Source organism: Equus przewalskii, chromosome 26 (assembly GCF_037783145.1).
Source record: "Equus przewalskii isolate Varuska chromosome 26, EquPr2, whole genome shotgun sequence".
Lineage (NCBI taxonomy): Eukaryota > Metazoa > Chordata > Mammalia > Perissodactyla > Equidae > Equus > Equus przewalskii.
Window position 1 is genome coordinate 13,630,695 of NC_091856.1, and position 12,820 is coordinate 13,643,514.

The window sequence follows — 12,820 nt, forward strand, 5'->3', positions numbered from 1 at the left end:
CAAGCTTGAAGAGCCCTTGCGAGTTTTAGTTTCACAATGTTCCATCCGCCAGGACACAGTTTCTGATAAGGGCTACTCTTTCAGAGTGGGTCCCAGAGAAAAGAACTGCCGTTAACCTATCATTTACATGCAACATGAGAGGGAAATAAAGCTCTACTGTTGTAAGTCCGTGAGATCTGGGTTTGTTTGTTACTGAAGCTTAACTTGGCATATACTGTTTAATATACCATCTAAGAAACCACTTTCAGTTTAGCTCTCTGTAAAATGAAGATGATGAAAGAATGTATTTTTAAAAACTGTTGGAGTAAGTGAATTAGATCATAAAAAGTACTTGGAACACAGTCTGGTACAGAGTGAGCACTAAATAGATGTTACTTATTGTTGTAACTGAACTACAAAACAATCCTGACATTAATGCCTATAATTTCTCAGTAGCATGTTTTGCAATTATTGTCTGATATACCAGGATCAATCAGCAATAACGAGGAATATCCCAGTAATAAATTAATTTAACAAGACAGCCTTGGACAGCTTTTATAAAAGACATTTCATCACTAAAATAATATGTGAAGGCAATGGGTACCACCACCACCCTGGGAATGAGCAAACCTAGGCATTAGAAGCCCCCACTCACTGGGCTTCAGTTTCCTCCTCTTTAAATAAAGGGGTTGGACTAGGTGATTTCGAATACCCTGGCGATTTGTACGTCCAATGACATTCTAACAGAATACATTTCAACATTACAAACAATACATTCAGAGAAGGAAATAGTAGAAGATGGCCCTGGGGTACATTTGTTTATTCCAGTTCAGCAGTGGGGGAAATTTGAATTCCAGGTGTCCAAGCAAAGTTCTGGAACCCAGAAGGCTCTGTAGCATACCCAGGAGATGCCCTTCCTTTCATGGGCTCCCAAGATTTGCAGGAGATGGCAGGCGAAAAGCCAGGCCTTTGTATTCCAGCTTTGTCAACATTTTGTGGCCAAGTCTTACGGGAACTCAGACTGACATATTTGACAAATATATTCCACTCATTTTTGTTCCCAAGCACTGGCCTGGGGGTAACAATCCAACACCTGCCACAGAGGGACAGATCAAACTAAAAAGGCCTCTGACATCTCCAATTTTTATTGCTACGATTTCACAGTCTCTACGAGTTAACACAATAGCCAAATGGCGAGTTTTTAGCCACACTTCAACCTCAAGAAAGCTTCCTTTAAGAACTTCAATTTAAAATACATAAAATGCCCTATGCTGTTAAGTTTGTAGTGAAAAATGGCTTATGAAAACGCTGCTGGTGGCAGTGTAAATTGATAAAAACTTTTTTGGAAAGCAATTTTATAATATCTACCAAGAACAGCAAAATAGCTCATTTCATTAGACAGAGTGACTCAACTCCAGGAAATTTATTTTAAGGAACTAGTTCCCTAAAAGGGTAGGAGTGGAGGAAACTAAATGCAAAACTAAATTTATGGCAGTGTCTTCCATAATTGTGAAAAATTAGAAACAACTTTAAAATCCCCAAATAAGAAACTGGTTAAATAAATTGTGCCATATCCCTTCAACTGAATTTGATGCAACAAATAAAATTGTAATTTAAAATACTATATATTCACAGGAAATGTCTATGACACAGGGTTAAGGGAAAAAAGATAAACCACGACTTCATGTGAAAAAGGAATAATTAATGCGCTTGATTTACTGAAATGGCAAAATAATTAGTGATTTTTTTCTTTTATTAATTTATGGATTTCTGGCATGGTTATGCTATTGGATATTGAAGAAATAAATCTTCATAGGTTAAAAACATCTGAGAAAAGTCACATCATTTTAATCTTATATTCAGTTTGTTCCTTTTCCATCTTATTCAAAGCTTCTACTTATATATTTTCTCTGGGGGGGAAAGGTTTTAGTACCATATGTGAAGTGTTATAGATCTATGGCATTTTTATGCATTTGGTGTTTTGGAAGAGAATGCATTTTGATTTTCATGAATTTATTTGTGCTTCCAGTTTAATTGCAACACAGTTTGAGCATTTTTTTTAATCCAACGCCAAGGCAAAATGTTCATGATTTACAAAATGTGTAACAAATTTTTCTTTTTCACTTATAAGGCCAGTGCTTGTATAAAAAGAAGCCTGGGAAACATCACATAGGCAGAAGGAACCATCAAATAAAGGCAAATTGTGTTGCGTTATCCTGGGGTAACATTACTTTCCACCTTCCGTGAAGAAGACAACTTTGGCCAAAAGCAATTTCACTGGCCAGGACATCCTCGCAGGGCACTGCTTTTCCAGACAGTCTTGTTCAGCCAGTGCTTGACTTTTGCAATTCAAGACCCTCTTCTTCCCTTTTCTCCCAATCCCCACTTCCTGAAGCAAATCTGCAGTTTCAGTCTGCAGTGGAGATTCCCATTCTCTCCGCCAAGAAACGTGTGAGAGCGATGCTTTTATCTCTGAAGGAATGTGCCTGTGCAGGAAGCCAACGCCCATCAGAGTAACAGTGACTCAGATCTACTCAACTGTGCTAATACTCAGAGGAGGCGTAGCACGGTAGAAGGACTTTCTGGGTTACACAGACAGGGTATTAAGATCTCAGTTCTGCTCATTGCCTGGTTTTACAACCTTCATCAAAAATCGCTTACATTCTCTCAGCCTTAGTTTCTTCTTTGGAAAATGGTAATAATAATTTCAACCAAGTTGCCATGATGATTGAACAAGATAATATATGCAAAGCATCTGACTCAGCAACACTCAATAAATACTATCTTTTATTATTATCTCAGGTATTTTATTTAGCAAGCATAACTAGCGCAATCTGTCTGTTAGTATATGAGCCAACCCACGTCATTAAAAAATGTAAATGGAATCATTGCTCCACTTTGACATTTTTTTTCCCCTAGTGACTTTTATTGACCAGTACCTACCTCTTTATATAATGTACTTATGTTGGAAATTGCAAGGGCAAATAGGGAGAGAAGAAGAAGAAATAATATGAGGGGAGGTATGGGCTAGGCAGTTTATAATTTATCAGTACAAGAAGACACGCAACTTGATTTTTATTTTTTAAAAAATGATCATAAAACTAAATAAATTCCACTTTCTTTGTGACTTAAAAAATGTTTTTGTTTATTTTGTGGCACTTAGTACTTTTAGATGTCCATTTAATTTTGGCATTTGGATGTTAAATCTCCTCAAGAGACATAATTGATGTATTCATTAGTTTTATATGTGAATATATTTAGGCTGCCCATCATTCAACTCTCCTTCTGTTGAGGGGTAGGAGGTGGAGAATATTTCCCATTGCGTGTTTTCTTTTCTTTTTTAAAAATTTTCTTTGTATTTTTAAATTTTTTTTGCTGAGGAAGATTGGCCCTGAGCTAACATCTGTGCCCATCTTCCTCTATTTTGTATGTGAGATGCCACCACAGCATGGTTTGATGAACTGTGCATATGTCCACACCCAGGATCTGAACCTGCAAACCCTGGGCTGCTGAAATGGAGCACATGAACTTAACCACTATGCCACTGGGCTGGCCCCTCTTTTTTTATGGAGGAAGACTCGCCCTCAGCTAACATCCATTGCCAATCTTCCTTTTTTTTTTTTTGCTTCTTTTTTATGTGAGCCACTGCCACAGCATGGCTGCTAACAGATGAGCAGTGTAGGTCTGCACCTGGGAAATGAACCTGTGCCTCTGAAGCAGAGTGCACTGAAATTAACCACTAGGCCACCAGGGCTGACCCTCTTTGCATATTTTCTTGATGGTAAATGAAGGAAAATCTACCATCTCCCCTTGGCAGTCAGGGCACAGGCACATAACCTAGGCTGAGCCAAAGATACATTCCAACTAGGAAATTAGAATTGGAAGCAAGAGATGCCAAAAGGAAGCAAGTTGGAACTGTTTGTGGTTCGTGCAGCAGCTGTGGTGTCCAAGGTCAGTATCCAGTAGTGGCAGTGATGACCTACAGTGCAAAGCAATGTCTAACAGCAGTGGAAGCCACATGCCACAGCTGCAGTAATGCCCTGCAGTGGTGATGTGTAGTCCTGGTCAGGTTGCTATTGCTGCCTGGCTTCCAGATGCTCTTTGAAGCTTGTCTGTTTGCCAAATCTACTTCTTCAAGCTTCTGTGAATTACAAAAATTCTCTTTTATCCCAAGGGAGTGGATACTGTTGCTTGCAACCAAGGAGTCTGGCTGGCACACCGTTTTTCTCTCTGTGAACCATCTCTAACACCTATGTCTTCCTTCTCTGTAGATACTGCCTCACCCAGATTCTTTACATATCATCCTCAGCCTGGTCTCAGATTTCAGTCTCTCTCCTTGAAAACTGTTGGCTTTAAGCACTTCACTTAGGGGGATGCTCAACACGACGATTAATTTTATACTTTGATCTTTAAATGTGTGTGTGCTTTTTCTAGTCCTAGTAGGTTATGTGGCCCTGTGTCTCTTCAGTTGCATTGCTGTGTTTTGTCTCTGCCCATCTGTTTACTGTTCCTAATTTCTTCTTATACACATCATGTTTGGTGTGTACCAGGGCTTAATTGTGTAAACTAAAGCCAAATTCTTTGGGGGTGTTTAATGTACAACTTTGTTATATATTTGTAAACACAGTCCTCAGAAATTTTGGTTTAGCTTTATTTCATTTTTGTGGAATTCAACTATCATGCAAGACACACCAAGTATTTTTACCCTGCCAGAAATGAGCTTAGGGCTCGTCCCAGTCAATAAACATAAAAACCAGTTCAAAATGTCTGATTGACACGAAGGTCCAAGTGGGATCTTTCAAGAATACAACCAGGTTTAATGTAGTGAAAAATGACTCTTAGGGACACTTTCTGAATTTTCTACACTGTTCTCTAAACTGGGACCTACTGTTGCTGTTAGTGCTATCTAGTCAATTCTGACTCCTAGCAACGCTGTGTACAGCACAGCAGAACCCTGCTAGGTCTTTTTGCACCATCTTCTCATCTTCTGGTGCTATATCAGACAACGCTTAGCCGCCATTCACACGGTTTTCATGGTCAATTTTTTCAGAAGTGGATGGCCAGTTCGTTCTTCCTAGTCTGTCTTGGTCTAGAAGCTCCATTGAAACCCGTCCACCATAGGTGACCCTGCTGGTATTTTAATACCAGTGGCATAACTGTCAGCATCACAGAAACATCCAGCCTTCAAAGTGTGACAACTGACAAACAGGTGGTGTGATTCCCTCACCAGAAAATGAACTGGGGCCATTCACTGCCAAATCTTAACCACTAGACCACCAGGGCTGGCTCTGGGACCTACTATCTATTCATAAATATTAAGAAGTAGTTCCTCTACCCTTAATTTACACCTCTGGCCCCATCCCCAGCCCCGGAGAGTAGGAAAGACTTCTCTGAGAAGTCTCAGGTTCTTTTTCTTTTTTGGTGTCTGTGTGTGTTGTGCTTTGCATCCGCTTCCAAGGGGAAGTACACCTGGATCAGAGCCCAGAGGCAGCTCTGGAGACCTAAATCTCCAGTTCTTACTTTGAGGTCTTTCAAGTGTGTGATGGCCATGTTTCCTTGAGGCTAAGCTGGCTGGTGAAGTAATCCCGTTTACAGAGCTAAGGCAGATCATTCCAAGCCTAGATTTGAGGCCAAGGAGAAGGAAGCCTGCTCAAGCCACGGGCTCTGACCCAGCACTACTAGCAAAAGAACAGTTCTTTTGAGCGCCATCTCCCTGACTTCTCTATCAATTGGTTTCAAACACAATGTGTATGCATGTGTATGTACACGTGTCCTGTGAGGTTGGAACAGGACTTTCTGTGTGTTAAACTCCAACCGTGAATAAAACTGTGTAGAAGTCATTACAAACTAAGAAAATATAAATGTAAAGCTTAATTTGCTCTCTCTTTCTCTGTAATACCAAATATTTTATTCTACTCCCCTGAATCATTTGGGCTGCAAAATGACTTCCTTCAAATGACAAGTGTTACATCACTTCTTTGCCTTTATTTAACACACATCTGCACCAGGCACTAAGGTGGACACTAAAGATGGATGCAAGTGACCAGGGACGGGGTTGAGAGGGAGGCATGGGCCGCATTATGAAGGACCTTAAGTAAGAGCTAAGGGATGTTGGCATGACCCAGAAGTTACTAGCTCTTGACAACTCAGCCACCTACTTATCAAAGCAAGTCTGTGACCTGTCACATGGATCCAAGCTGATCCTCAGAGCCCTGGGAATTCACAGATGTCACTTAAGGGCAAAGCAGTATGAGACAGAGGCCAAGCAGAAGGGCTCTGGGTCCCACTGACTCCCATCAGGACACCTCCACTTTCACCTGAATTGTATATTGATGTTGCATACGAATTCTTCTAAAGAAAGGGCAGTTCAGCTAAAACAAGATTAAAACTGAACTTTCACTGTTTAAGGTTAAAACTACCAATTTACCACACCCCATTGGCAACCCTGCTGCAAGTAGCTACCTTTAAAGACCCAACTTATATGTGAAAGTGTGAATTTCAATTTGTATCTCCAGTTGTACAAGAAATATCACACTTCTGTCTTCTCTTTAAATCAAATTAAATATGACTCTAGCTGTCACTCTGCCAGGGGGGCAAGAAGCCAATCTCAGGTATGAAGGGTAGCCCCCTTTTTCCATAAGCCCACATCAAAATCTGGGAGACTTCTTTGGTGTCCCAAAAAGAGAAAGGTTCTCTAATTTCCAGTCCGTCGTGGTCATCATGAATATCTTCAGCCCCTTGAAGTCTGGCTGCTTTCATGCCATAAGTGTGGGACTCTGTCACTTCAGTGCCTAGAATCCTACCTTCTACACACACCAAGTAGCCACCCACTCTCAGGTCTGCTCATTTACCTAGAGAACAGAACAGGGCAGGGCACGAACCTTCTCCATCTCTGAGACACCTACCCACTCTGCTCACATTTTCCACCTCTTCTCTCCATCAAGGACAATTAACACAATACTTTCAGTTAAGGCTTTAGCAAAAGGCTATTTTCTACATTGGGAAATTTCACGAAATGTGAAATGAATTAAAACCTGCTACCTGCTTCAAATAGAGGTTGAAGAAACATAAAGAACATCATCACATGTTGACAATTCAATAATATGAAATGCAGGGTTTTGTTTTCAGATCACTATACAAAATGTTGATTTTGTCTTTCTAGTCGCTGACTCTTCTTCTTGGAAAATAACAATTCTGAATAACCGAAGAAACTGCTTTGCTCAGTGTTTAATCAACCCAGGGACTTGTGACTTTTTCTTTTCCGTTTCAAATAGGGACAAAAGTCATCTGCCCAAGATGTTTCACAGAAGTTTCCTAGAGAGGGCAGAGTGTAGCATGTGAGGCCAGACTTTGCAGTTTGGGAAGCAGTTTCCCTCTGCTTTGATCCAGGGCTCTGACAAGCACTGCATGAGGCCAGGTGACTCTGCAAGTTTCTAGTGTTAGTCCAGCTCCTCACAGTGTCCGTGGGAACTCAGCCAGCTCAGCCACGGATCTCTTCTAGACCGGCGTGAGGGGCTGGAATTCTTGGCTGTGAAAAGGGGTGGACTGGGAATCTGCTAAAGTGTAAACTAAGAACTATTCAAAAGCCCCATTAAAAGCTTAAACCAAAGCACCAACACAAGCCAGGCAGTCAGGAGGAAACCAGGAACAAGAAAGAGCCAAAGTGACACCACCAGGACAGAATGAGCAGCTTCAGAATGCTCCTTGCCTTTCCATTTGGTTCACAAGGGCATGGGTTAGCTGCCAACGCTGCAGTAACAGGATCCTGATAGCAGTTGGGGGTCCAGAAGGCCGACAACTCCCAAGACAGCTACAGCCAGGCTGTAGTCATGGCTCAGGTGTCATGGGTTGTGTCGTCTTGGATGTGGGCCACGATGAACACTCTTGGCCCCATGCCCTACCCCTCACTCAACTAAATGGATGTGGGGCGAGTTTCCTTGCTGGCAGGCCACAGCCACTGATCTCAATTAAAAAGCTAATTCTCTCAAATATCTTAAAACTGTCAGATTAGGTGTCTTTCTTTTTCCATCTCCACATGGACCAGTGGGAAGGAGGCCCATGACCAGACAAATGCTCTGCCCTCCTTAAAGATGTAGGCTACGAGAGCAACAAGACAGAAGAGTAGAGAATGAATCACCAGGGGGTCCCAAGGATTGATAAAAGTGCCAAGATCATCAATAAGTGGTAGCTGCAATATTGTCACTTCACATATGACTCTTCCAGTCATTTTCAAGGAGGGACTCCAAAGGCAGCATTAGTACAAAGAACACATGATTTCCAAAGAAGCATAGGAAGTTCACATTTATTGACTATCTTCTATGTGCCAGGATGTTTATCTTCACGTCGCCTCTTTTGAACCTTAAAACATCCCTGCAAAGTAAGCGTTATCTCCATTTTTACAAGGGAGGAGATGGATGATTTACCTAATGTCATCCTTGGGTAATGGTTGAGCTGTATACTGATACCCAGTCCTTCTGACTCCCAATCAAGTGCTCTTTCCAGTTCACTATTCTCCAGAAGGAGACCATCTCAAGGGTTGTGAACATCATTATCATATCTACATTCAGGTGTGCTGGTTAGAAGAAATCAGCCCTATTGACTCATAGTTACTCTTTATAAAAATGTTCTAATTACAGCCAAGAGCCTGGAAACACAGGGACCAAGCTACTCATCAGCAAATCAAAACAGGAGCTTATTATGTCTCCGCCAAAGAGGGAGAGAAAGTGATTATATGGCTGCCTATTTATGCCTCAACCCCCATTTTGAGAGTTGTCTTTGAAATTGGTGCAGAGTACTTTTAGAAAAACCCCAAATTGCTCCAGCCTTACTCTGAGGTTGGCGACAGGACACAGACAGGCAGCAAGCAGGTTTGGGTGCTCAGCCTTCCACCTGGCTGTGGCCCACTAAGAGAATGGTGACTCATGATGTCAATGCTTTATGTCAACCTCTAGAACCAGAGGAACACGTGAGTTCAGTACAGAAGAGACCGTATGACCATGAGAGAGAGTTCTTCTCCAGAGACCTGCATAGAACTCGCTGACTTACATAAAATTATAGGCAGCAGAGAAGCCCAGAGAAGGGTGTCAGCATTTTCCCAAGGGGCTCAGAGGACTCACATTTTCATGTCATATCCAACCAAATCTGTGGTGGGAACTTGAAGAGCCTAGGGGAAGTGATTCATTTTACTCATTCATTCATTTTTCCTATACTTCCAGAGCACTTGTGTGTGCTAGCTTCTGGAAATACCGAGATTGCAAAGAACAGTTACACGAGCAATATGTAGTCCCTGCCCTGAGTGCCTGGCATGTAGTAGGTACTTAATAAATATTTACTAAATGAAAGAATGCTCTTGAAAGACACATTTAAAAGAGAACATAAGTACATGCTATTTTACAGCTATCATAGGATTATATTCAAAATACTACAGAGTTTCAGAGAAAGCTACTGAAAGAAAAGATCATTTGGTCTGGATTTTGAAGGACGAATAGGAGTCTGACATGCATGTAAGAGGGGAAAAGAAATCCAGATAGAGAGAATGATATGTACACAGACATGGAGGTGGAAAAGAGCATGGTGTGCTCGGGTACCCACCAACAACCCCGTGATGCAGGACTGTGCATGCATGGGTGGATGAGGTGTGCAGGAGTGAAGAAATCAGCAGGGGCATACCCGGCTATGCCAAACAACCTGGACTTACCCTGCAGACAGAGGGGCAGGGAGGCATCCTGACCAACATCATGTTCAGGAATGCAGCTTCAGAGCAAACAGAGATGACTCAGCACAATCTATTAGCGTTCCCAGAAGGCATGCTCAGCCCTCTCCTTGTGCTAGTGGGTGGGCACAGTGTCTCTGGGCAGGAAAGACCACCCGCCTGGTGTCACCACACACACATCTGACTTCCATGGGGATTTTTCTAAGCCCCAAAGCTTATTCAGAAATCTGGAAGGCAAAATTCTCCCAAGCTTTTACTTACACTTTTGTTCTTTTTTTTCCCATTTGGTTCACATTCTTTTGTTATTACAGTCACAGAATTACTTCTCTCTGCCACTTGTTTAGTTCTCCAACAGCGAAACGGTTCCCTTGAGCATCTCTTTCTGTGATTGGCTGATAATTCTACCCACACTTCAAAGCACAGTCAAATGTGCGTTTTGTTCAACAAAGATTTAATGGCTGCTTACCTGACACCTTTTGACCCAAGCCCTGCAGCAGAGATGGGCCATTTTCATCTGACCCTCATGTTGGACTCTCCCACCAGCCACTCTATACCCACCCTCACTCCAGATTTGTGCATGGATTAATCTCCTCCCCAAACCTCCTGGACACCACCCACACCCCATATTCGCCTTGCCATGCTGTGCATTGACTCAAACCTTGATTAAAGGTAGCAAAACATGAGTGGTAAGAAACAGAAAGAATACAATAGAATAATAAGTGCAAAGAGTAGCAATCATTTTTTCTGTGCTAACTCTGAGCCAGCCACTGCTCTAAGGATTTTCATATTTATTAACTCATAATGGGATAGACAGCAACATAAAGGCTCCAGTCAGAGGGGCTGAGCAGGAGAGGATACAAGAAAGAGGAAGTTTGCTGCCAAGAGAAATATCAGCTCTCCCCACTTCCTCTCACCATCACACAGCCTACTCAAGGGTCTGCCCAGTACCAGTCTCCCCTTGTCTTCCACCCACCAAGGATTTTGTTTCCAGTGCCTCTATTCACATTCTCACTCCTCTTCCTTAACAGAATCCGAACCCTTCAAGAAGGTTTATTCTGTTGGAAGGGCATCAAATACTCCTAACTACTGTGTAAGAAGACTTAAATAGACCCCATCTCCTTAAAATAAAAGGCAAGAGGAAGCCACTGAAGGTGTTTGAACAGGGAATGACATAATCCAGCTGGTGTTTTAGGATTTGTGGCAGAGGGTTTTGGTTTTCTCTGAACTTCTGGCTTCATGTGCTGGCAGAACATTCTAATGGAGAGCTTGAAATGATAACAAAATAAATACAGCCTGCTCAGGAGGAGAGCACTGTTTGTAGAGTCATAGAGTTGGCATCATACCTGTTCTCCAGTGAGAGTTTGACTCCAAACGCCTTGAACCAAACGAGTCTGCTTCTTCCCCTCCCCACCCAAACTTTCACCAGGCTTGTAGTCAACCAGAGGGAATTAGCAATTTGCCAGCTCACTGAGTGCTTGACATGGAATTGTAACAACTTCTCTTGTGTCCTCTCCAACCCACCTTGAACTCTCTCGTCTTCATATCCTGCAGCCATGCTACCGGTTTATGTGTCCCCAGTTGTACTGACCCAACCAATGGCCTCCTTCAACCCCAGGATCATTGACCATCCCTTCCTTTGCTCCCATTCTGACTGCCCCTCCTCTCCTAGCCACTCCCTCCTCCTTCTTTCAGGCATTTACTCAACGAATGATTATTTAGCACCACTATGTTCTGAGCACTCTGCTAAAGGGTGGGGATACAACTGTGAAAGTGGCCTCCAGAGCTTCTGCCTTCATGGAGTTCAAGAAGAAGAGAAAAGTAAACAGACGTGTGGACGGGGCTGCGATGGGGAAGAATTAAGAAGAATGGAAGCAGAAAGCTATTCTAGCACGTCATCGACTTCCAGGAGCAAAAGGAACACAGAAATCACAAAGTTTAGATAAAAGATCAGCAGGTGCCATGAGTGTGGGGAGGAATTTCATAGCCATTTGACTCAAAGAGAGGCGAAGCTATAACTTTAGTTTAATGAAATTTAATTAAAACCGTGGCAAATTTAATATCTTCATGTACACTTGGCCAATCCAAGGTAAAATCTTGGTCAACTCAAAGTGTTTTCCTCCTTTCTTTTTTTTCTCCCTCTCCCAGCATCATCTAAGTTGGGGTAAAAGTGGAGAAGTGTTGGGGAATTGCCCAGCACTGATGTGGAGCCATGTCTGAACCACAGCCATGTCTCTGTTCCTCCCCTGCCTCTCCCATGGCACACCTGCTGCCATGTTGCTGGGTCCACTCCTACCACACCTGAGTACCTCCTCCTGAGTATTCTCTTCACTCTGTTTCTTAGAGCCCCAGATTCTATGTTCCTGGATTTTCTACCTCCAAAGGATGTAAAAAGCAGTTAACAATCAACCTCTCTTCCTAATGAGGACCCTTTTTACTTTATATGCAGAGCAATTTTCTGCCCTTTGGCTTAAGATCTCCCATCCATTCTAGGTCCAAGGTTTTATATTTAAATTACCAATAAAATCTAGCCTCATCAAAATGATTTTATAACAAAATATTATTCCTCCAAAGATGAACTCTGCTAAAATATATAAATAGGTATAGTTCTTTAAAAATGAACTTTTTTTCTTCTGTTCTGCTACACGTAAAAAGGTTAAGTCCAAAAGTCTATTCTCTTCCCCATGAAACGTGCAGCCCTCCAAGCACAAAGCCCACTTTTCTACAGAAGGATTTTATTTTTGGTTGGTTGTTCAGTTGCTCCAGGTTCCATGCTGATAAAAAAAAAAATTGCATGAATTATGGGACTAAATTTGCCTAAAGATGCTTAACAACAGTTATGAAAGCCCTTCATCCCCCATAGACTATTTTGCACCTTTCCAGTGGTACGTGTTCTACCAGTTGTGCTATTATCATAATAAATTCAAAATATAAATCAAAGACTTGGGGGCTATATGCCTTTCTGGGTTACCCATGGGTACCCTTAAGCACAGAAAATGAAAAGTTAGCTCTCTCCTCACTAATTTAAGAGAGCATGTCTTCAGGGATTCATTTCCTTAAAAAGCTAAAGGTCAGTCAACAACATAAATAGAAGAGAACTCAAGATGCATCTATGGTTAGTCCTATGGTTAA